At 48.9% G+C, this 24,982-nt stretch overlaps 1 long non-coding RNA gene across 1 annotated transcript in view; it reads right to left on the reverse strand.

Moving 5' to 3' along the window:
* Positions 1 to 3,049: 3,049 nt before the first annotated feature.
* The window catches only part of LOC144173253 (uncharacterized), a 383,277-nt gene continuing 361,344 nt past the window's right edge, over positions 3,050 to 24,982 (reverse strand). Inside the window, exon 2 of the long non-coding RNA XR_013323205.1 lies at positions 3,050 to 3,396. This is a non-coding gene — a long non-coding RNA (uncharacterized LOC144173253). The remainder of the gene's footprint in view (positions 3,397 to 24,982) is intronic.

Consider the following 24,982-nt stretch of genomic DNA (forward strand, 5'->3'; position numbering starts at 1 on the left):
CGTCGCTCTCGCAGCCAGCGAGACTGCGCGTGACCATGGCTGAAGCGAAACCTGCGGCTCGTCACCCGATCAACTACGACGATCGCTGAGCTGAATTTGTTGATTCCGCGCGTCGTTCGCTAGACATGGATAAAGCAGGTAATCGTGAAGCGTTTTCTGCCTTCAGAAACAGTCCGCGCACACGCCGGCCGCGCCTGCCAGCTCGGCACGCTCAGCGGCTCGAACCGGCGCAGACCACGGTAGCAACCGCTTGTCGCTGCTCTTCCGAATCAATCTGATCGCTAAAAAGAAACTCCACATGCGAGAAAGTAAGTGTTAGTGTGATGAAAAATTGTGCTAGGGCTTGTTGGCAGGGCTTATTTTAAAAGCGGCGATCAGATATCTGCCGCGATGCTAAGCATACGCTGGCCGGCCGCGGACGTTCGGCGATCCGACCGATCGCCGCGGCGCGCGGTGCGCGGAGCGGCTGAGAGATGGCGCTACCTGCGCGGAAGCATCGAAACAGGCAATGCAGATGTCTTGGTCACCGATCGCTGAAACGGCAGTTATAGCTGAAATACACTTCCACATGCGAGAAAGGGGATGATAGTGTGGTGAAAAGTTGTGTTACGGAATGTCATTCGCAGTTGCACAGATAGCGGCGATCAACTTTCCGCCACGACGCTAAGCCTAAAGTTTCCATCACCCGAGCCGACCTGAGCAACGCAAGCCGGTTGCGGGCTGTCGGGGGCGCCCCTCTTCTAAAACTCTCCGCGCGCGAGCGCCTTGCGTTTGGGTTCCCCTAACTTCTTGAGGGCCCCCAACGCCGGCTTCCCCTATTCTAAAACTCCCTAATAAGTCGTAACAAAGTTCAACAGTGCTACTGCAGCCACCTCATTCGGGTGATGGCCGCAAAAGGCAGACATATCAAACCGGCGGATCGAGGGAAATATCATTGAGGCTTACCGCTCAGTCTCCCCCAATGTATCCGGAAACAATTTTAATTTGTTCTTGACATTGCTATAAACCCTCCACGTCCCATCCAACTTTTCTTTCTGTTTGGCTCCTGTAAAGACTGTATGTATCACTAGTATTGCTATGTTGTTGGGCGAAGCCTACCTCACGAAAACAAAAACGAAAACATCGTCTTCAGCAAACCTACGGGAACGACAATACCAAACGAAAAGCAAACTCAAGATTTTTGCCTATCGAAACTGGAGAGGACAGTTATACGCTTTGAAGTTCGCCGGCTCCACTAGTTGGTAAAGCCCCGTAAAGTTAAATGAACAAAGGATGAAACCGAAGCTTTCCTTTATAAGGACCGCCCACGACCATTCCCTTCTTTAATTAAAATCTTCGCAGCTCACAGCTATCTAGTACAAATGACCAAACCCTACATTCCATACAAACGACTAAACCTTACATAAGGGTAAGTGGGAAATAGCATGACCTGTGTCAGCAATGTTAAAACAATACCGAATTAGAAAAAAATCGTGCTTGAGAAGGGTAGCGTGAAGCAAAACCCGGTAGTAAACCGATATGATAGTTTATACTATGTTCATCTTGTACAAGCTGTGAGAAGGAAAGAGCCAGGCCAAGCTAAGCTAATAGACACTCAGGTTAAATGGCCTGTCACGCTATAAGCCCCTCTAGCGAGGCAAATGTGTTCCACACCGGTCGATATTGACAATGGCAGCTTCCCCACAGCATCTGACTTCGTCAAACCGGCACAAAACAGGTAAAAATTCAAGCACATGAAAGTACGCACACTAGGGTATGATAGATCGTAACCAAAATATTTCGGGATCCTATATGTCCCTCTATTTATTGTTGTCTGGTGCGCCATTTAGGGTGATTTAACGAGGCATTGATGCTGAGGACATCATTTTTAGAAAGACCACTCTCCAGCATAAAAACGCCATTTTCTGAGTTCTTGATTTGTTTTCCTGCAGTGCTTGTTGTTTAAAATATCACTCTTCATTTGGAACGAGATGAAAAGAGCAAAACCATATCTATCCCCAACCTACACTTTGTACAATTACAGATACTGACACTAACAATAACTGGAACCGGAAATAGCACTGCACTTTTAAAACCAAGCGCCATTATATTATTGTTAATACAATCAGGTATTTCTACTCTCCAGTGAATAATGCCGGCGCACTTTCATTTTTGACTAAAACAAATATCTGAGCCCAATTGAGGACAAGTCAGAAATAACGGAAGCTGTACATCCTACAACGCTCATGTAACATCTGAAAAGACATTGAAGCGTCGCGGGCAACGGGACGTCAGTCTGGGGCGTCGGCCGACGTCAGTACGTTGGCGGGTTCGTTGTTTTGTAGGTGGCATTGGTTCCGCTCGTGATGTAGTATAAGAAGCGGTTCGATGGGCGCCGTTGTTTCACCCTAGGGCTAGGGTGCACTATTATTGAACGCACGGCTGCTTCGCAGCGCTGCCTAGCAAACCGAAGGGTGTCTTTCTTCGCTTGTCTTAAGACGTTCAAAGGTAGAACGCTAAGAAGAAGAGGGATGGGCGGGGAAGAGTGGAGAGGGAGTTACGTGACACCGCCTGCTGAAGACATTCTAGGATGCATGCTGCGATGCGAGCAGATCTGCAGCCAATTTTTGTTTTCTTTCAGTTTTCTGCCAAAGACATTGCTTTTCCTCGCCAGTTTTCCCAGCTACAGAAGTGGGTCGGTCGCAGACATCGCATCGGCTGCGCAGTGTCTCTCTGCCGCCTCACAAGCAATGCGGTAACCGCCGCCTCCTGCTCATCCCACGCGGCCTTATAACAGAGAGTTGGAGGTCAGTGCATAAATGTGCCTTTGCATTTTGTGTCAATTTTTTTAGAGGAAAAGACGCGTTCTCGCACACAGTGAGAAATATTCACAGCGCCAGAGTAGCTTTGTTTTCTTTGCAAGAATTCCCCAAGAAAATATGTTACTTTTATTAGAGCACCAAACTAAAACCGAGTAATACGTTGGAGCGAACCCTGCATCCATACGAAAGTAGACACATTCGGTAGTGGCCCGTCAACACACCGGGCGTGTATGTCACATGGTCACGAATGAGGTAGCTAAGCTGAAAGGTGTGAGTGAGCAAAGCCACGCAGTGAATCTGTGAGAAGAATTCTGTAAAAGTGTGCGACAAAGTTTGTGAAAGTACTTTGAATGCAAAGTACTACAAGGAAAAGAAATATATGCGACAAATTCTGCCTCTTTTCCACGTGGTTTAGAGCGAAGTATAGTGGAGCGGCGTCATTTTTTATTGCTCCTACTTTTTTTCTTTGCCTGTGACTTCCCGAAGCGTATCGATGGCGACGAAACCAGCAAGTGCCGGCGTTGGTGCGGCGTTGGGGCGGCGTTGGTTCGGTCATGGTGCGAGCAAGAATATCCTGTTTGCCAGAAGAGTTTGCCTGAAAAACAAATGCCCGCGTAAAAGTTTATGGGCATGGAACAGAAGATGATAGGTCTAACGTTAAGGGACAAGAAGAGAGCGGAGTGTGTCGGAGAACAAACGCGTGTTATGGACATATTAGTAGAAATTATTAAGAAGAAATTGGCGTGGGTAGGGCATGCAATGCGAAGGCAAGATAACCGCTGGTCATTAAGGGTAACAGAGTAGATACCTAGAGAACGCTAGCGTGGTAGGGGGCGGCAGAAAGTTGGGTGGGCAGATGAATCAAGACGTTTGCGGGGATAAATTGGTCGCAGATAGCACATGAGCGGGGTAATTGGGGACCTATGAGGCAGGCCCCGGCCCTGAAGTGGGCCTAAGCAGACTGATGATGATGATGAAATAGATACGACTCTCCGGAGACACGTGGCGGCCAAATTACTTCAGGCTGAAGCTTTTCTCATGGATGCGCTAGCGTCCCGGGACCCAATCACATGGAATCTACTCGGATGTTTCGATCCATTAACTTTCAACTATTATGTGAAGACTAAGCTCCTTTTAGGAAATATTTGCCTCAAGCTGCTTGGACTTTGGACCATAGCCTGACTAATCAAGTTGCAGCTAGTCACGCTACATCACAGGGATGCGAGGAGAAGAGTAGGGGAGGATATAAAGCCATGCCAAAACGTGTGCTCTTCAGGAATTTTAAATCTCCCTACAATTTGTCATAAAGACCAACGTTTTCCACTGATATCATCAGAGCACTTATCCGATCAAGAGGCACTCGTTAACGAGCGAGCCGAAGATTAGTGCCCTACCACAAACGTGAGCCGTTGCTGAGATTAAGCGTCTCCTTCAAAAATTGTTCTTAGCACACTTTCATGCTCTAACCGAACTCCGCCGCCTAATGGGCCAATACTACGAATAGGGCGTGCATCATGTATTAAAGTTATCTCTCTCTCTCTCTCTCTATCTCTCTCTCTCTCCATCTCTCTCTCTGTGGCTTAGAGACACAGAGTAGGCACGCAAAAATTAGTTAAGAAAGGAGTAGAGAACACGGCAAGTTTAAGCCCGACAAGCAGATAGGGGGTGCCGTTCGGACTCAGCGATGGCATCACAAGGTCCCCGGTTGGGAAACTTCCACCCAGGTATCTACCCCATAAAACGAACGGCCTCTTAGAGCAGCAGACTGGAGGCAATGTTCAGCAATCGAAACCAGAAGTGACATTTCCTAAAGGGATGTCCCCCCAGGACTCTCGGTAAAATACAGTGAAGCAAGAGTTGTGGTTTAACTACTCGATTGCGTATCCGAGGTAGCGCTTCAACTAGGACGGAAATATCGAGGACGTCTGTAGAAATCTTGTGATCACTTGCGCGTGCTGTTGGTAATGGGGTGTGGTTATTAGAAGCAGGAGGGAACTGAATTGACCTCCTAACTGGGCTGAAAATTGCTCTGCCTGTTCCAAAAGCTGTACGCCTGTTATTTGTTGCCCGTGGAGAGTTCCTCATACAAATAGTCTATACCTCAAGTAATAAGAAAACTTTTCGTATCATATATACTTTTTAAGGCATCATTCCAGATCCCACAAGTACACACAGAGAGAGATAAAGCTCTTTATTAGAGGAAAGCAGAGAGGTCTGCCGGTATGTTAACGCCGACATGCTACTCTGCGGGGTACGGGAGGAGGGAAAAAGTTGCAATAGGAAGAAAGCTGGAAGGGAGAGAAGAAAGAAGAAAAGAAAAGAAATGAAAAAAAAAGGAGGAAGCGCGTGCGCTGGGGACCGTCAGTGCGACACGTGAAAAGTCTATGGACGGTTGTACAGTGCAAGGATGGTCTGGTCCTATATCAGTTCAGCGACGCCGATGTCATTGAGGTATTCAACTAATACGGTTAGCACTTTAAGCAAAGAGAAGGGAGGTGGCCATGGTCCCAGAAGTGCTTTTAAAGTCAAGGAACTGTGGTTGAGGCACTCTATCTTCTGTGCGAGATTGTTTCTTGCTTGATAGTATGTAGGGCACTACAGCAAAATATTCTCGACGGTTTCTGGTGAACCGCAGTTGTCACAATAGGGGTTCGAGGTTAGGCCAAGGCGATAGCGGTAGGTATGTGTTAGCGCCACGTTGAGACGTAAGCGATGGAGCAAAGTCTCTAGCCGACGTGGAAGTCGCTCCGGTAACCTCAGTGCCAAAGTTTTATATTACAGTATTCGGTGTCGCCGGTAGGATACAGTATACATTAGGCGAAACCTAAGCTCCCAGCAGAAGGAGCGTAAACTTTAAAAGAGATACAGGAAACATCAGTTGTAACGAAGTATTTGGGACGGCAAATGGACTGCGTTATACGCGGTACATTGCTAAAAGCGGTGATATTTTGCTCTCCCTGCCCTGCAGTTGGTGCCGTAAAAAATGTGAACGAAGCGTGACTTCCAATAAATAGATTTCGTTATAACGAGAATTCACTATACACATCGGCAACCTAGTTCTGAGGCGTGGAAGAACAGATAGGTTGTGTATCTCTGCGGTTCGATCGTTCCTGACGTACGTTACGTTTATTCCCCGTGCGAGGGGCTGTGCAAACGGGACCCTCGCAGTCGGCGGCTCTTCTGCTGCGGCTGCCGGTTAATGCGTCATGAATAACAGCTGTCATAAAGCAGACGGCGGCCGTGCATCATGCATGCAGTTGCGCCCGAGCAGCAAGCGACGGCCGTCTCGTTTACTCGAGCGCAGTGGAGCGGGCACCCTCCGCACCGGTGCCCCACGATCGCGTTGGCGCCGCCTGGATATGCAGGACGAAGACAAATGCGGCCGCTCTCTCCTCCGACTGCTGCTGTACTCGCGTGACTTGGCGCTCCGGAGCTCCGTCCAGCGCTGCCCTCCTCCTTGTTCGTGTCCTGCCGGAGCACAGGCTACTAGTCAAGGCGGAGGGTGTTACGCAACTAGAGAATCTGTGACTGTCTGGTAGCGAGGACGCAGTCAGAGGCAGACAGAAACGAGTTTTAAGGCGGAATGTTCTGTAAGGGCCCTTTGCCTGCTGTACAGCCACAGAATCCGCAACCCAAAACAAACGAATATTTGCCGGCACTACGCTAAACAGTGCAAAATAACGTGTTGTAGATTGAAAAACTTCCCTGCAGAGCTCTGCACCCAATTTAAAAGAGCATGAGAAAAAACCGCTGGCGTGAGAGCAATAGGAGACGTTCGGACAGACATGACTGGGTTTCAATTTTCCGGCTGAGTATGATTCAATTATTTTTTCACCGACGCAGCATACTTTGTCATGGGCTGTCTAAACAATAACTTATATATATCTCTCTCTCTCTCTTTCTGCTTTGACGATATTGGTGAAACGAAGCAAGGTACAAGTCGCCTTGCATACTAGACGTGTTCAGTTCCTCTCAGAAGGGGCAAGCGTAGCCCGAGTATGGGCTTCTTAATTTAACTTTGTGGGTGAAGGGAGAAGGAATCTCGCGCCCTACAAGTCTAAAAGTCGGTGCGCTCTGTCGAGATTTCGGCGCATGTTAACCGTCCCCAAAAGTTAAACTTAATCCCGAGACCCCCAATACGGCGCGGCGCACCTTATTGATCAGGTGTAGCTTCAACAAATTAAATACCAACAATTTGAATAGGAGTCGATGCATGAGAGTTAAAAACAACGAAGAATCCGCTGCAGGACAATCGTGGTGTTATCGCAGATAGCTTGTCTTTGTGACCGGGGTAAGCAAAAGTGCAATGGGTGTCACAGATCATCGGAATGTACTATACATTACGGTACTACGCTAGCATAAGCAGGCTGCGACATCAAGGCACTTGGAACACCTTAGGCGACGAAACGTTTCTTAACCCGTCAACATAGGAGGTATGAGCAGCATTGTTTTGGCAGGCACAGAACAATTACAAAAAGGTTCAATCAATATAGGAACAAAGGTTGTTTACGGGCTTAAAGCAACCTTCAAGAAGGGATGTACGTGCCGTGTGAAGCGAAAGTACGTGGTATTCCTGTCATGTCAGCAGAAATTTCTTAACGCATTTGAACTTGAACTTTAGCAGACCTACCCGCCGCGGAAGGTCGGTGCTGAAGGCGTTGTGCAGCGGAGCCTGAGGATGTGGTTTCTAGCTTGGCCGAGGCATCCGCCTTTTTAATGGAGGCAAGGAACGAAAACGCCCGACGTTGTGGAAGGTAATCTGCAGCCATCGAACACTGCGTGTCTCATAGCCAAAGTGAAGCTTCAGTGCGTGAAACCAGCCAATTCGATGAATATCAGAATACCTGCGTTGTTTTCTTTTTATGGGGAAGGCTGTGTCCGTAGTGCGGTGCGAACCGCCACATTTTCCCAATTTAAAAGACTTTCAATGTGCAGAAATTGCTGGATAATATTTCAACCAGCAAGACGTTTGATAATGCTGTGACCTCTAATGCGCTCGAAGAAAGTTTCAGGGAGGTGGCGAGCTTTGAAGCAGCTGGTTAGTGAGGAAAATAAATGTTTGTACGTGACTCCAATCAGCAAATTCCCAGGAATCTTTTTTATATGGTCGGATGATATTACTTCTTCCGCTGCGACAGTGCATTGACCAGTACTTTTATCGTGGCATTCACTTAAGTTCACGAAAGAGAATAGAATAAATATTGCCATTACAAATATTCTTATGCCACCACTAATGCGACTAACGGTAGTTCACGGGAGTTCGGTACAAAAGGCCCTGACGTAGATAGTAAGCACACCAAAAATGTAACCGCTGCTAGAGTAAATATCTACGCGGGCAAGCCAACACGCGAACGCACCGCCCGCGACCGGGAAGTGGGAAGCTGGTTAATGCACTGTGCGCAGCAATTCGGGCGTTGCTCCACGATAGCGACCCCCCGAAGTCCACCCTAATCATCGTGGCAATCCAAACGAAGTTAACTAACAAAGGTTGCGCCAACGTTTGCACGCTTTGATTTTTTCTTTCAAGGGTAGCTAGAACAGCTACCGAGTACAAGTAGCGGGGCTCAAAAAAAAAAAAAACACGGAGTCCCATGGACTGTCCGAGTAAGGAGAGTCGCATTCTTATGCGCCACGATACTCGCCTTGTACGGGAAGAACGTCGACAGTTATCAGAGGCTCTAGTTATGTTAGCAATCGTGTTTCGGGTACATTGCCTCCAACTAGCCTGAACTTCATACCTGCACTTCAGCAAGGAGTCACCTTGTCCCCCACGTACCATTAACCTTTCAAGCGATGAAAGCGGACAGAGGCAGACCACTACCAGGAGAGATAAGAAAAGTATACATGAAAACGCGAAATCAATCAGGAAGGAGGGACGGGGCGGTGATTTGATTCGGCAGATACGTGATGATAGGGGTTAGAGATCACGTAGCTAATAATCAGCTGTTGCTCTGCGGAGTCCCCAATAGCGGCGCTGTGTCTGCATTTACGGAAGGCCGTCTCAAAAGTACGAACGAACAAGAACACTAATATGCAGATACAAAGCCATCTGTCTGTTCCAATCACTTTCTGTCTTCGCTATTCCGTGCCTCGTAAGACAGTCCTATAATACCAACTCACACAAACCTTCAACTTGCTGATCTGGTGTAAGACATGGCACGTATTCTGCGGAGCACAGAAGCCCAAGGAGAGTAGTCTAGTGTCTTCATAGACGTCTTGACAGCTAAGTAACGGAAAGAAGAAAACGCCCGGACCGTCTTAACTCGAATCGTCGGATCATTGATCGTGACACTCACACGCGTTAGCACTACGCTCCTTGGTCGTTAAACTCGGGGAAATCAATATGGCGTGCATCGTTCGTCTATAACCTCGCACTGAAACACCGCAACTATTATAGGAGCAAATGACCGCACATCCAGATCGGTCGTAGGTTTCCGCGTGTACAGAACCACTCGCCCTGAAGGCGCGCTCTCTGAAGACGCGGGAACCACCACCATCAAGTGTCCTGTAGGACACTTGACAACCCTGGGAATTGAAAGGAGGAAGAGACGAAGGAAAGCCTGGCGGCTCGCCGGAAAGAGCTCGCTCGCGTGCTCCATTCACCGGGGCCAACGCGTCTGCAGCCGGCGCGGACGTGTGAGACGCAGTCACGCTAGCGATACGTGGCGTTGACCCTAATGAAAGCTTCCCGCCGCGGGGTTGGGAAACCCACGGCGGGAACAGGCGTAGCCGCGCGCTTTGCGTGGCCGACGCCCACCTATTTGTGTGCCACTCCGCCCACGTGTGCTCAAGCCGCGGGATGTGGCGGTCAGCCGCCTTGAGAGCTGAGGGCCGACCAAGCCGCGGATTTGTGTTTGTGGGGTTTATTTTTACTAGTCTCTCGCTTCTTTTTTGAGTGCTTACGTGGTGCCCTTTGCTTCTCCCTATGACTGTGTGCCCCAGCGTGTTTTCGCTTGAGACAACGAATGCTTGCTTACTTGCTTTACCGAGCTGGAATCGAGCAGCGCAGAACAGGAGCGCTTGGGGGTCAGTGGGGGAGACCTTCGTCCTGTAGTGCACCTCAGTAGGCTGTTGTTGTTAGTGCTGTAAATGATAACTTTGTTCAAAATTCGCATGCTTTGTGCGTTGATAAGAGAGAAAACATGTTAAGCCACATCACAGTGACCTTGGTTACGTATTGCGTTTGCTAAATAGGGAAGCTAAATAAAAATGTTGTGCCGAGATGTGTCTGTGAGTTTTGTTTCCATTCATGTTTAGATAAAATTAGCAATGGACGGAACTGATCAGAATTGCATAAAACGAGTTATAAAACTCTGACCATGCATACATGCATTGCTGGAGAAATTCTTACGCCTAGAGTTGTGGGCAACCACTCACTTCAACACAGTCCCACAAGTCCGTTCATGTGTGTACAAGCACCCACCAAGGACACCCGGAACTGGATAAAATCGGCAAAACATTGAATTCCCCTAATGGGATGGTTGCGGTGACGATAAACATAAATTGGGCTCAACTGATACCGTGTTTCCGGGACGACGAAAAAGGGTACCATTTCCCCATCCACTCGAGTTAACATAATTTACGACTGCAGTGTTCTTTTTTGTCGGGTACACTGGAATGAGCTCAAAAAATTTCACCCCGACAAACCAACATACATGACACTGGCTATTTGGCTCTGAAACTCAAAACTATTAAACATTATCTGTCGAAAAGGCAGAACTCGAACGCGATCAGACAAGTTTCACTAGTCAATTGTACTTAAAGAACAACTCGGACAAGCTAAGTGTGCTTAACAGGTCCATCAAGTTCATTTTAAAGTACCGTGCCCTTTCCCTCTTTCTGATAATAAATGCAAGTCAAATTCAAAAAGGAACCCTTGGATGCGGAGAAACGGGTTGCAAATTTCCCAGGTAACCCACAAAACGCAACTGTAGTGGATCAAACGTTGCAAGCGCTAAACGAGTGAACCCGATGCACAGGGAAAAAGTGGGAGCCGGGCGTCGCTGGTGGTTGTGAGAAACTACGGCCCTTCCGAGGGAGGCACAAATCAAAAAAGGAAGTTAATACAGTACGCATGCGGGGAAGCCTTAACGAGCGCTCAACTTTCCCGCTGAATCTATTGTGTTTCAAAGCACCGACCGTGCCGGATCCCTTCAATATGAATGACCCATGCCCGCATCTCGCACATCGCATGCCGCCGCGGTTGAAGGGTTTTGGGGCGTGAACGCCGATAAGCGGTTATTTGCGGCCCCTCACGTGACCTGCGTGGGGAGGTGACGGAAGAGACGGGGACTGAATTCGGAGGCCGATTGATGGATGGTTAACTGATGCAGCTCCTCGTCGGGGGCAAGACATCGGCCGCGAAGACTTTGGGGCGCTTCATTGCCAGGCAACCCAGAGTGGCGACATAGTCGCAGCTTACGGCTTCATCGAGGCTCCATGCTGTGGGTTGTCGGGTGGGATCTCGGGGGCTGAGAGCATTTGGCATGCACTGTCGTTGAGCAAAGTACCGCAGCTATGTGGTCCGAAGTTTTCTCGAAAAGATTTGACGAACTCCCCTATACACGGCTTCTGAGACTGCAATTACGAAACACGGCTTCACTTGCGTGAATAGCAGGTGCTCCATGTTTTTCGAATGTATTATTCAGTAACATGTGTTGTTATTTCAACTCATTTAACTTTATTTTATCCTGTGTGACGCGGTTTGCCGCCTATTTCACAGGAGCGCAGGATTTTCCTCCTACCGTCAAAACTAGATCACTTTAAAAAAAATGGCCTCAGGTTGACTTCACCACAACGCTCAGTAACAGCCAATCAGCATGACTAAATCTACGAGTGACGAGACCCAGCGTGCTGACACAGTAAAAAAAGCATCTGCACAGGAACTAAGTCCTTCAATGTAAAGCATTGGAGGACTCTGACAGGGACCACTGCACGAGACGTGCGTTTCCAGTGTTGTCCTTGAGCAGATTCTATTTTTCACTCAACATTCCGTTTTCTGGTCTCCCATACGCATACCAACATTACTAATTTTTCTTCTTCTGCCATTCATAAATGATAAACAATTCATAAACAATAACCTCAGACATTTCACGTGCGCTGGTTAGGCCTATCCTGGCATGTGCTTGCGTTGTTTGGGATTTGAACGCAACAAAGCGTGACTTGCTATAATAATTCAGAGAGCTGTTCGGTTTGCTTTTAGTAAAACTCGTCACGGAGATTCTTTTTCGGGGCTGATACAAAAGAACGGATTCAAACACTGGAATCCAGGAGTACGTTTCTCCACCTTAAATTGCTGTACTTAATATATCACCGGAAACTTGCTCTAGACTGGAGCAACTTCCTAACACCACTTGCCGCTCGTCGACTCGTCTTTCATATTACCTTTCTTTAACCACATTGTTCGCTTCTACCAATATCCGTAAAAATTTTTTTCCAGCACAATAAACGATAGGAACAATACACCCGAACAATGTCTGAACTTTTTCGAATTAATAAAAGGCAATTTTTTAGTTTGTCGTGGTGACCAGCGTTTTTTTTTTTTTTCATTTTTGCTGATTGAATTCTGTACTGTGTCGTATCTTTGTCGATGTTCGCACTTTGTGCCCCCCTCCCCCCCTGCCTGGGCATCTGGACTGCAGTATGCTCCTGAATAAATAAAATCAAGGAACTCGCATGCAGTTCCTCGTCATTCACAAAACTCGCACATTTTATCGCGCTGATTGGCCGTTTTGGAGCGTTGTGGTGAAGCCTGCCTGAACTTAAACTATGCTTTCGCATTAAATGAGTAAAAAATTAGGGCGCAAACACACGGCAGAATACTGAAGTTCTCTACCGTATGACTGTCCCGATAAAATACTTCAAAACGGTCATCAGTGTTCTTCAGATTTAAAAAAAAGCATCAAGCAAACGCAACGGTTTTTTTTTCTATCCTTGGATTCTTATCAAGTAGCTGGTAGAGCAATTGCCCATGCATACATTGGTATCAGCAACATTTCTATAAATTCCACAAAGCGAAGGATGTTCTTGCACGTAACCAGACCAGCTTCCCGCGCCTGTGTTCTACCAATTCCATTGCACAGAGGGCGTGCACACATTTGTGAACCACTATTGCGCTTCTCATATGCCCTCATCAAGACAAACTATTTTTCTTCTTGTTTTGCTTCTTTCATAGCCTACGGGCGGCGTATCCTTGGGTCATTTCCATAAGTTCTCTATAATAAAACTTGTCATTTATTATATAAATGTATCGGTGCACATTTCCGCAATGTTTGTCATGCAACTCTGAGTAAGAGGGGAAAGAGCGCAGCAAAGAAGAATCGGTACACAGAAGAATCTAGGCATAGAGGGACCAGGCAGACAGTGCTTTATTTGAGATTTTGTTTTACGGGTGAGGCTTGCTGACAGTAAGCAGCTCAAATGAGCTGGGGTGTGCCAGTGGTGTCGTCACGTGAGCAGTTCTATTTGGAAATGCCCAGAGTGGCAAATGGTGCAAAGTGGCGGGTACATTAACATCGCTGTCGTGCTAGTTTCGAAGTTATTGTTGTTGAACACCTTATTTCACATTTTGATGTCAATCTAAGCTGCTGTGCAAAAAAAGAAGAAAAAGAAGTAAACGTTTTGTCGTTTCATCACTGGCTTCGGATGTGACAGGCTGTAGTCCTGGCAGTGTGTCCGAGCCGGTAACCGGTGGCAGTACCTTCGCGTCATCGATAAACTGGTTTAGCGACCGCCAAAGTTCGTTGGCGGCCGCTGCAGTTGTACACGGGATTGGTGCAGCGCAGCTCTGAAGGGAGTTTGGCCTTATCTCACTCGGGAGTGAGGCCAGGGCCCGAGCTCTCGGAGCCGAGTACAGCGGGCAGAACAACAGGAGGTGTTCCAGGTCAGCCCGGGTTCCACATGTGCTGCACATTCCAGTGTTGGGCTGGTCGAGGGAACGGCTGCTTTCCTTGCTTCGGAAGCACTGCGAAAGGTAGGGGGTAAGGAGGGTGCAAGACTGTACCCACTGGAGCGTAACTTACTGCCAGCGGGTAGCAGCCTTGCAAGGAAGTGAAGGGATATTATGTGGATTGCGCGCGATGCGTAGAAAGCTTCGTCGGTGTTGCTTGGCGAAAGATACCGTTATTGCGGGGTCTAGCCACTGATTGTGCGTCTCCACGTAGTGGGCTAACCGGCTGGAAAATCGCTCGGGTGGTTTCGACTGCGCGGATAGAAGTAAAGCGCGCGCTAGTCGGTGGGCCCGGTCGTTTCCTGGTATTCCGGAGTGTCCTGGGATCCAGTGTACATGAAAGTGGTGTCTCAGAGCACGGAAGTAGCTAACGTGGAGACAAAGTTTCTTAAAAACAACAATAGTAGTGCGACTGTTTTAGAAGGCACGATAGGCTTCGTGCGAGTCCGTGTAGGCTCGGTAGTAATGGGTGCAACCTTCTCCCGTTTGGTGTTGAGCCAAACTGACGTGCTCGGCACAATCTACAATGGCGTACAGTTCCACAAGGGAGCTGCTGACGGCTTCACGGGTGATGTCACTGAGATGGAGTTTGTTTACTCGCGTTGTTGCGTCATAGCTTGTCCATGGCGTGGTGAACATTGGCTGCTGCTCCTGCTCACCGATTGCTGTATCTACATAGATGACATGGGTCTTGCGAGTAAGTCGTTGCCATCGATGAGTTGCCTTGCTTGTGTATCGTGTCGTCTTGCGAAGGGTTGTCTCCTTGCCTTCTGTTCTTGTTCCATGTTCTGGGGTAGCGGCTTGGAGTGTGCGGTGGTAATGTGGATATGTCAAAACCAACTTTTTCAAAAGTGAATCTGCCTGCTTTGGTGGACTTCAACCGGGCAGGATGCTGGACTCCAGGAGTAGACATTATGTCTGCTATGTCACTCAACCCGCTGCAGCTTTTGAGAGCCGGAAGGGACGTATACTTCGGAATCCCGGTCATCCCCCTCCTGGCTTCATTATTTAGGCACTCAAGAAGGCTTAGCTGCGAGTGCGTGATCGGTTGGAACGGTACTCCGTATATGATACGGAAGTGTACAAATGCACGTATAAAATGTCGCAGTTTGCTCCCTTTGACTCCTTTCGTGCGCCTGGTGATCCTGCGTAGAACTTGGATGACTTGTTTAGTGACACCAACTGTCCGGCCAAACCAGGTGGATGCTATGCACTGCTCGTCGAGAAACATCCTGAGTATGCGCATGGAGCGTTTTCTAAGGATGGGCCTTATCCCAATAGTGAGGTGGATGCTAGCCTTGTCCTCATCCTTGGATGGGATTTTCCTGCCACAGTGGATGACCACAAACTCTGCCTTCTCGGGTGCCAGCGTTAGCCCTATCTTCTGTGTTTAGCTTTCAACAGTATCCAGGGCCGCTTGTAGTGCCTGCTCTTGTGCACCTAAAGAACATTGCTTGGTCCAGAGCGTCAAATCGTCTCCATAAATTGCATGTTCGACGTTTTCGATGTTGGCCAGGCTTCCAGGAAGCACCGCCAGCGCAACGTTGAATAACGTAGGAGCGATGACAGAGCCTTGAGGGACTCCTACGGGGTTGTAATGAAAGCGACTGAGGGAACTTATAACTTGGACCTGGAAAGTTCAATCCTGAAGGAAGGCGGCAATGAAATTGTGCATATAGCCTTTGATGCCGAGATCTCGAATGGCTTGCATGATCGAGGTGTGAGGAAGGCCATAAAAGGCCTTCCTAATGTCAACACCTACGACCACACGAGGACAGGTAGACAACGGGTCAAGAAAGTCTTCTTTCAGGCGTAACATGATATCTTGCGTCGTCAGACTGGAGCGGAACCCGTAATGTGTGGGAGCAAGAATGCTACGCTCCTCCAGCCACCATACAATGCGAGCGTTAACCATGCTCTCCAAAAGCTTAAACAAGCATGATGTAAGGGATACCGGTCGCAAGTTCCCCAGGCACTTAGGCTCTTTGCCCGGCTTCGGTATTGGTTTTACAATTGAGTGTCGCCAAACATCGGGAATGTGGCCTTCTTGCCAGACGCGATTACATTCCGCGAGGAGTGTCACCTTGCATTCTCCTGGGAAGTTCTTGATGTGCGATCCAGTGATATCATGTGCGCCTTGCGCGCCATGCGTGTTAATCCTCCGTAGGGCATCTTCGAGTTCTGTCATTGTTAAAGGCTGGGTACGTTCGTCCTCCCCAGCGGGAGTGCCGTCCTTCTCGTAGGTTAGGGAGTTGGGACTCGATGCTTGTGGAAATCAGACCTCAGGCGCTTTCTTTGCGAGCGCTTCAGAGCCAATGCCTTCTTTGAGAGCCACGCAGGTTGCCCCATCTGCAGTCCTACGTTGCCCCTGAAGGAATCTAAGTATGCCCCAAGCTCGACGAGAGGTTATTGAACAGTTGATTTTTTTGCACATTCAAGCCCACCGTATACGCCAGTTCAGCGATATACTGCTCGATTTCTCTTTGGATTGCTTTGAGTTTTGCTTTTAGTGTTTTAGGACGTCCCCTGGCTCGGAAGGCAGAATGTATTCGTAGTCTTCGGTTCCATAAAGGAAGAAGGTGTCGATCGGGATCGCGATAGTCAAAAGGGACGCGAAGAGTTTTGGTGGGTTGGCATTTGACACTAGCCATGGCTTCTGTAAGTGCATCTATGCTGTGTATGGAGTCACATTCCCTCAGGAGTGCTCGATATTTGTCCCAATCAGTCACCTTCATCCCCTTTTAAGCCTGTTAGACCCTCGCGTAGACGTGGTATCTTTATTCACAGTCATTGCTATGGGGAGATGATCACTACCCAGCGGATCCTCAAGAATGCTCCATCGAAATTTGCTTGGTCGCGAGGCCCACGTCAGGTCCGCAGTAGTGTCAGCGTGACATCGGTCCTGTCCAAGTCTAGTATGAGCTTGTGGTAAATTCAGAAGCGCTAGTCCGTAGTTGTCGAGATCGCCTAGAATGCGCCTTCCGCGGGAGCTACACTTGGTGTAGTTCCAGGCTATGTGGTGGTTATTAAAATCGCCTCAAACAAGCGCTACGTCACTACGGTCACTATACTTTTTGGAAGTGGGATATGAAGCTGAGGTTTGCCGGAGTGCGCTTAGTCCTGTTTCTGGTATTTTCTGGATTGAGCTATACCGAGAAAACGACCATTGTTCTTTTTGACGTGAGTTTAACTCTACATCCAGTGACGCTAGCGCTGCTTGAACACCAAGGATCAGTATCCAGCCTAGTGTGTTTCAGGGGACTATCTGCATACATGGCCGTACGTGCTGGTGTAGCCGGATCTTCTTGAAAACCATAGCCTTCTTAGGCGGGAAGACGTGGAATGGGTCCGTTTACCTCTTGTAAAGACAGGACGGAAAATGTGCGACCGTTTTGTGACAGTCCCCATCGTAATATCATGTCCGCTTTCTTTTTTTAGGGAACGACAGTTCCACTAAATCACAGTCGGGATGTCTCCCCCTGCATCCCGACCACGACCTGAGGCGCTACTTTGAGACTGAGAGCGAACCATGGTTCATGTTGAAGGGTTGGTTGGAAGAATTGACACTCGTAGGAGAAAGGGAGTTTCCGTTCACCCGGTGGGCGGCCATGGAACCCCCAAAAGGGAGTGTTGTATTGAACATGAGACACTCCGTGATACTGCGAACGCATGTTTCAATTGCGCGTTCAATCATAGTCTGATCCCGTGGCATGATGTTGCTCTGTAGTTGTGCTAGGCGTGATGAGAATACTGCCTCATAATCAGGCTGGGTTGTGGCTGCTGAGATGTTTGCAAAACGTGGTTACTACTTTCACTGGATCTTGCACTGCGTGGATTGAGGGGCTTCCTTGTGAGAGCGCGCACTGGGCTGAGTTCTTGCTGATGTAGTGGGCGCAAGCGTGGCGATTGTTCCGGGGGTGAGCGACTTAAAGATCTTTCTTGGCCGCACTTTTTCCGGTTAGTGCTTTTTACTGCCCCCGCCAAACTAAGCGTGCGGTCTTCGCGATCTACAAGCTTCCCTGGAGATTTTTCCGGGGCCGTTGAATTCATGCTGCTTGAAGCTTTATCCGCACTGCGCTTGACGGCCACCATTTTTGAGTGTGTCCTTCAAGCGATGGAGAAAGTAGACCTAGGTCTGTTTTCGGTCCTGAGCGTTGGTTTCGTTTAGCGTCGCTAGCGATTTCCGCGCGGTTAGTTTTTTGTTGGTTTCTACGTGCTGGGACAGTTTCGCGCCGTAGCTAGATGGCTCCCTTCCTGCATTTCGGTGTGTTGTTGGGACCTTATCCACTGCAGTCATTCTGTTTGCCGCTGCACTTTGGACAATGCGATTTGTCTGCATTGGGACATTGTTCTTTCACATGTCCCAACTTGTGACAGGTCCGACAAGCATAGACTGTTGGCTTGAAAGGAAAAACTTGAATCGTAAACGATTTGAGTCCGATCTTGAAAGGAAAGCTCCTTCCCTGAAAGGTTACCAGCGCCGTTCCCTTTCGCCAATAGGGCGAGCGCTGATGATTTCGCACTTTCGCATCGTAGCTTCGCCTTAAGCTCGGTAGCTGCCATTCCGCCCGCGTTGTGGATGATGCCCCGCATCTGGTTTCTCGTTATGGCTTCGTAAGATTGAAACGGTGTGGGTTTTCCATTGATAGGAAGGTACCTTATGGTTAGAAGGGCGCCTCCTCGCACTCCGTAGTCGTCCATATCCGCAACTATTTGGTTGCTTCTGTCGAGATACCGGATCAGAATGCCCGGATCGCCTTTCCTTTCTGGCATCGTTGAGGAAATCTTCACGTGCTTCGAAATTGCCGCGTCGTGAACTTCTCGTCCAAAATTCTGCACGGCTCTTGAGGTTTTAGAATAACAGTACACCAGCCAGTCGCCCGGCATTCTTCGACTAGACCAGTTTGACTTCGCGCCGGTTTACGGCGTTGGTAAGTGACTGTCTGCCACCCTTCTTCGTTTTGGTCTAGTGGATTTGCTAGTTCTGAATCGAGTCATACTAGTTGTAGTCACTTGTCTCGTCATGACAATTATGGCCGCGGCGAACCACGTTAGGTTGTTGTCCACCCCCAATTCGGGCGCCACCGTGCCGAATGAAAGGTTTAGGCCTAGCCGCGGACCCATCGTTCAGTGATGAAAGTGCTCCCCGGGAGCGTTTCTGGCCTTCCGCTGCAGTTGGCACAATGCGTACGTTAGAAGTGAGTGAAACATCGCACTTGTCTTCGCTGTCCTGCGGGGGCTTAGCAGCGGAGAGAGGAGCAAAAGAGTTCTCGTGCATGCGCAGTGGTGTGCACATGACAGCGACTGAATCTGTTGCTGGAACGACCGCAGCCAGTGCCGTACTTGTCGGTAATCCGGTGTCTTCGTCGGTCGAGGTATTGGGAAGCTGCAGATCCGTGTCCTCCGAGGTTGGGGCGTTGGATACACCTTCGACAGGATCCATGGTTGTAGGAGGTTTAACGGAGACCGGGTATGCGGGCCCGGGGACCACAAGTCCGGTTAAATTTGCCGAAGTCGGCGGAGCTTGGGTACGATGCGTCGGCTTCGCTCGGCCGCCAAGTCCTAGTTTGGAAGAGAAGCAACCGGAACCAAGCAACAAGTGGGGAAGAGACTACACATAAGGGAAGAGACAACTGCACTTACGCAAGAGCGGGACGTTACCCAAATGGAGGCCGCTCGCAGATGATGAGGAACCGGCGAGACGACGGCGAGTAGCGAAACCCACGTGCCACGTTTTCCTTGGTGTACGTACATACAGCGGCACTGATCATCGCTCTAACACAACAAATTCTACCAGGTGTGTGCGTGCCCGCCTACTGACGTACAGTTGCTATTGCCAGGCCACCGGAAGGCCGCAATAAAGTGACTATTTTCGGTTCTCTTAAAAATTCACTTGCAGTAGCAGCGATATCACCGGACTATAAGGGGGAATCTGTCAGCCCATGAGAAACCGTTCGAAAAACGACTACTTAAAAGCAGTGCCAGCGGTGCGTGCCAATGGAGGTGGTTCAGAGACGACCGTCGTCCCGCCAAGCATTCGAAAACAGCCTTGCGAACGAGAGGAGCGAGAGTGGATAAGGGAGGAGCTCCTTACACGTCCTCCACTGACGTCATGTGGCCTTGAATGCTCGCTCACCCGGTCGACGCAGTGCGGTATAAAAGACCAGACGCATATCCCGTGCCTATACTCGTCTAATAAAATAGCCTGATGAGTCCTTCCAATAAGCCTGAGAGGAGGCCGCTTCGACATGGTACCGCGTCGCAATCATCGTAGCTGCACTGACTTTTGCCGCTGATCACGTAAGCGCCAGGCAATTTCTTTTTAATTATCGAAAAACAAATATTCCGGACCTCCCACCACCCACAACATCGTTTCTCGCTCCCCAACTTTATCTTGCTTTGAAAACTATACTGCCCACGCCCACGCACGGCGTAGGTAGAGACATTGGGTAAGACAAAATTAGCCGTATTCACTGTCTGGGCGATCTGGCTGTCCCTATATCGAATCGGGAAGGATCATCCAGCCCTCCGGTGGCGGAACAATGGTTAGCCATCGCTTGAAATTCTTGGAACATTCATTGCAGCGAAGGCTGCTCCGCCATTCCATGGTGGTACCGAAAAAAAACTAGCTTTTCAGAAGAACCACGCCACAAACGGTAAACACGAGCTGACGTATTTTTCCCGAAGCAAACTTTGCTTGCGTTCGCGTGCTTGGGAGTCTCGGAATCGGCAGTTGGAACTGTGAGAATCGCCTCCATCGCCACGGTACGCCGCGCCCCAAATTTTCTCTTCTTGCCTTTTCTTCCCAGCTCCGGCTCTCTCGACGAAAGCAGAAGGAACGCGGTAGAGGGAGTTGTGTATCGGAGGAGCGCGGTGGACGAAATAAAATGCTTCGTGTTATTTCTCCTTTTCGCCCCGCTAATTTCCCCGGCGTGAGAGGAGGAAGCGAATGATCGGTGGAGGCTGGAAGACTAAGGGCGTTGCGGCTGCCGTTGCGATTCCCTGCGCCGGTGGAGCCTCGCATCTGCACGCATTAAGGCAAGTACCACCGTTTTGATAGTCGGAAAAGGAGGAGAAACAACGCTGAACGACGGCGGGGGCGTTCTTCTCCTCTCGAGTAACGGAGTACTGACGGAAGGTGCCGGCCAGATAACAGCTAAAGCGGCCCGGACGGGGAATTAGAAATACAGCCACGGAGAGGGTGTAAGAAAGACAAAAGGAGATAAATGAAGGTAGGGTGTGTGTGGGGGGGGGGGACATAGGCGTGGTTAGGGCCTTCCAACGAACAAGAAAAATAAAGGAGAGAAGAAGACATACGACTAAGAAAACAGCGCTTTGCATGCGGGCAGACTACCGAAAGCGCAGGCAAGAGAAGCACTGCTGACGAATGCCAGGTATGCAACGCCACGCCAGCGGATGAAGGCATGAAGGACGCGGGTCGATGTTGCGAGGGACGAAGCGCTGGATGGCCGGCTTGAACTTCGCGCTGGGTTCAACGCCGCGGTGAAGTCATGATGCCGCTACTTCTGTTGCTCCTTCTGAATTCAGAGGGAAAACAATAATAATGATGGTGGTGAGGAGGATGACCATGGTGCTGATGATTCCCTAAACAAAGAAGCGGGAGTTTCCCTTAGATCCCAATTTGAAAGGAGCTGGCAGAACTCGTGTTTTGTCAAGGCGTGCGAACAAATTCCTGTGGTCAACGGTGTACTAATTCGTACACTGTTGAAAGCACGTCACAGTGAAGCACTATGGCCCAAGTTTACTCTTTAGGCGAGAAAACGTGGAGTCAGGGTGAAAGGCAGGTGCAGAAGTTGCTGTTGATGTAACAAGTGTGCTCTGGCACACTTCATTTTTAGGCTTCACAGGCAGTAACAGAAAGTGTGGACTAGATCTTATTTTCTTTTCTACATATATTCGAAATTGAAAGGATTCTATGACAGGGTGAAAGGCAGGGGCTGTTGATGTAACAAGTGTGCTCTGGCACATTTCATTTTTAGGCTTCACAGGCAGTAAAAGAAAATGTGGACTACATAGTATTTTCTTTTCTACATATATTCGGAATTGAAAGGATTCTATGGCAGTTGCTATTTTTAGAAGATGGCACTGGCCGGTACGTTTTCACTCATAAAAATTCACCATTTCAGTAGTACGAAAAACCATGATAACAGCTATGAAGAGTGTAATATGAAGTCTATCTATTTCATTTTTATGCTCCCCATTGGGGCTCCTCCACCTCCACTTCAAGCTGTTACGCTTGCAGAAGAAGGCGTTCATGATAAGTACGTAGATTAATCCGTTCTCCGAACTAGACTAGTAGATCCCCCTTGCTATTCCTACAGCCCAGACCATAGTTCCCAACCGCCTTGTCTCCAGCTTGATTCTTGAATACTTTAGCATAGAAATCTCCCATAACTACGGCATTGTGTTTTTACTTTATCCATTGCCGATTCCCCATCTTCACAGAAGCGTTCAACTAGCTGGTCGTCATGGCTCGATGTAGGATGGTAGGCCTCTACGACCTTGAGATTGTACCTCTTATTTTGCCTAATTACTAGACCGGCTACCTTTTCCTTTACCCCATAGTATTCGTCTATGTTGCCACCAATGCTTTTATTAACTAGAAATCCCACTCACAGTTTTGTTCTGTACACTATCCCACGGTAAATAATACGCGTCCATTTTTCAGCACCGTGAGGGCTTCACCTGTCCTCCTAACCTCACTATGCCACATGACATACCATTTAATGCCCTCTAATTCCTCGAACAACGCTTCTAGACTCGGCTCGCTAGATAAAGGTCTCGTGTTAAACGCTGCCGGGTTCACATTCCGATGGTGGCCTGTCCGGCTCCAGGGGGTTGTGCCAGAGCGCCCAGCCCAAATTTGTTGCACGGGGTGACGCGCCGAGAGCGGGGCCAATTCACGCTTCAACCAAACCAGACCAAACCGCCCGCGGCCGCCAGGCCTAAACTTGCATAGCCGCAGAGTTACCCCTCGGCCGAATGCATCGGGCGAACGACCAGCAACCGACAAGCCGCTACATGCCTGAATACGGCTCCGCTGAGACGTCGACGGCGTCGCCTTCACTTTACCCGTCGGGGCGGCTCGGCTGACGTAACCGTTTCGCCTCCATTCGTCGGATTTCAAACTTCTGCCAGCGAGAGTCCAGATTGGAGCGATTCAAACCGCTCGCGGCTGCAGCGGACTTCCGGGAGTATAAAAGCCGCTGAGAGGCACAGCGTGCGCGGCACTTATTGGCGGCACTTTTCGGAGGCACCTAGTAAAGAGGTGCTGTCGCCTTTGTGCGAGCCATGTAACGCCTTCGTTACCCTTGTACATTCTGTATATAAACGTTGCTTCAACTTTTCGTCGGCTCGAGAACTTCATCGCTCTGCTCTTCGCCGCGTCGATAGCAGACGGAGCAGGGCAACGACGCTACACAAGTGACTGCGCTCGGATGGCCAGTCGCAACAGTGGTGGGTGCGGTGAGGTGGCCCAGTTGCAATAGTGGTGAGAGCGTCGGGATGGCTGATTCCCAACAAGAGTTTGTTAGCCCCCTATGCTGCATCACAGGCCTGACCACTGCTGTGGTTAGTTGCTTCGCAGCCACTGGAGACTGAGTGTCGTGGGTTAACTGGCGTATTCATGGGAGGCTGTGGGCATTACTACACCAGGGTGGCCAATCCTGATCTGTTGTGCGTTACTAGCAATGGTCGCCGGGGGTCAGGCCGCACCCCAAGCATCTTTCTGCGATTCCATCAAGACGCGGATTTTTTTTTTAATCTGGTGGGAATAGTCCGCCACCGGGATTCGAACCACGGTACTTCTGCACGTGAGGCGTATGCTCTACCTTTACGTCACCGCTGCATCCGCCGCCGCTGCTAAAAAAGCATGCACAGAGGCAAAACTAACGACACAGACGCTGGTCATTTGCACGAGGTGTATTTTAAAACTGAACACCTTGAAGTTGTTAGTAAGTAACTGCTTTCACAAACCGACTCTAGGTAAAACGTTTCCATCTATTTAACGTTTCTTGCTTAGTTCCGTACAATTTTTAAACAAACCAATAAAAATATATACCCATGCATGAACGGCTCATTCCCAGCACAAAAAAGCACTTAGGCCCAATAGCTATCCCTTTATAAAACCCAGAATAACCACAGATTTGTTTTGACAAAAGGCTGCACGGTGTTTCGAGAGTGAGCGCACAAGTGACACGATCCCCTAATTTGGCACACAAGTCATAAAGAGCTGAAATATAGGGCGCGTCGGCTCCCCGCGGCGAAACCTCTTTCTGACCTCGTTCACTGCAGACGTCTTTAGGTTGCTCTCTGTGCTACCCTCTTCTCGTTCTACCACGCGCTATTTTATGCGTCGCATTCTTTCCCGAGTACCCCTAGAGCCAGAACTATTTAACGCCCTGCATTTCCAAAAAAACGCAGATATCGAGGAAGTTCTACCTGTAATCGCTATAATGGCGTAAATGGACATAACTCGTCGCACGAAGATTTGAAAATTAAAAAAAATGGCAGCACCTCTACTCTGTGGATGATGGCGATGGTGCGGAGTCCGGGGACTCCAAATGACATCCAAGTTGCGCCCCGAGTGACATCCGATTTGCGCCCCGACCGTCATTCTATTTGAACCGTGAGTTGCACCTTCATTATTCCATAAATGCAACTGCAACTCACCGCTCAAATCGAATTTCGCTTGATTTTCGCTTGATGGTGATATGCGCACGGATGGACGCGGACAGACATTGGGAGGTCCTAAGGTACTCCGCACAGTTACAGGTGAGGGCGTAAGCCGTTTGACTCTCGGGTACTAAATAGGTAAGGCGACTGACACTTACCAGACACAGGCTCGAATCCAGCCGGTGCCTGTGTGATTTTTTGCGATTGTAAATGTTGTGCGCACGGACGCGGGCGGACATTGTGCGGTACTAAGGTACTCCTCACCTAAAAATATATAAAAAAAATAGGAAAACTGGCAAACCGTATCGCGTTCTCAATTTCTGCAACAAAGCAGATTTTGCGAAAGTTCCACTTGTAGTCGTTATAACAACGTAAATGGAGATAACTGGTCGGGCGACATTTTCAAAACTAAAAAATAAGAAAAATATAAAAAATTACAAAAAGTGGCAGAACGTATACACATGACATTTCCACAATAATGCAGATTTCGCGAAAGTTAAACCTGTAACCGTTATAATAGCGTAAATGGAGATAACTG

Source organism: Haemaphysalis longicornis, unplaced genomic scaffold, assembly GCF_048455015.1.
Source record: "Haemaphysalis longicornis isolate Haplotype H1 unplaced genomic scaffold, Haemaphysalis longicornis Haplotype H1 scaffold_3, whole genome shotgun sequence".
In the NCBI taxonomy this organism is placed as follows: Eukaryota; Metazoa; Arthropoda; class Arachnida; order Ixodida; family Ixodidae; genus Haemaphysalis; species Haemaphysalis longicornis.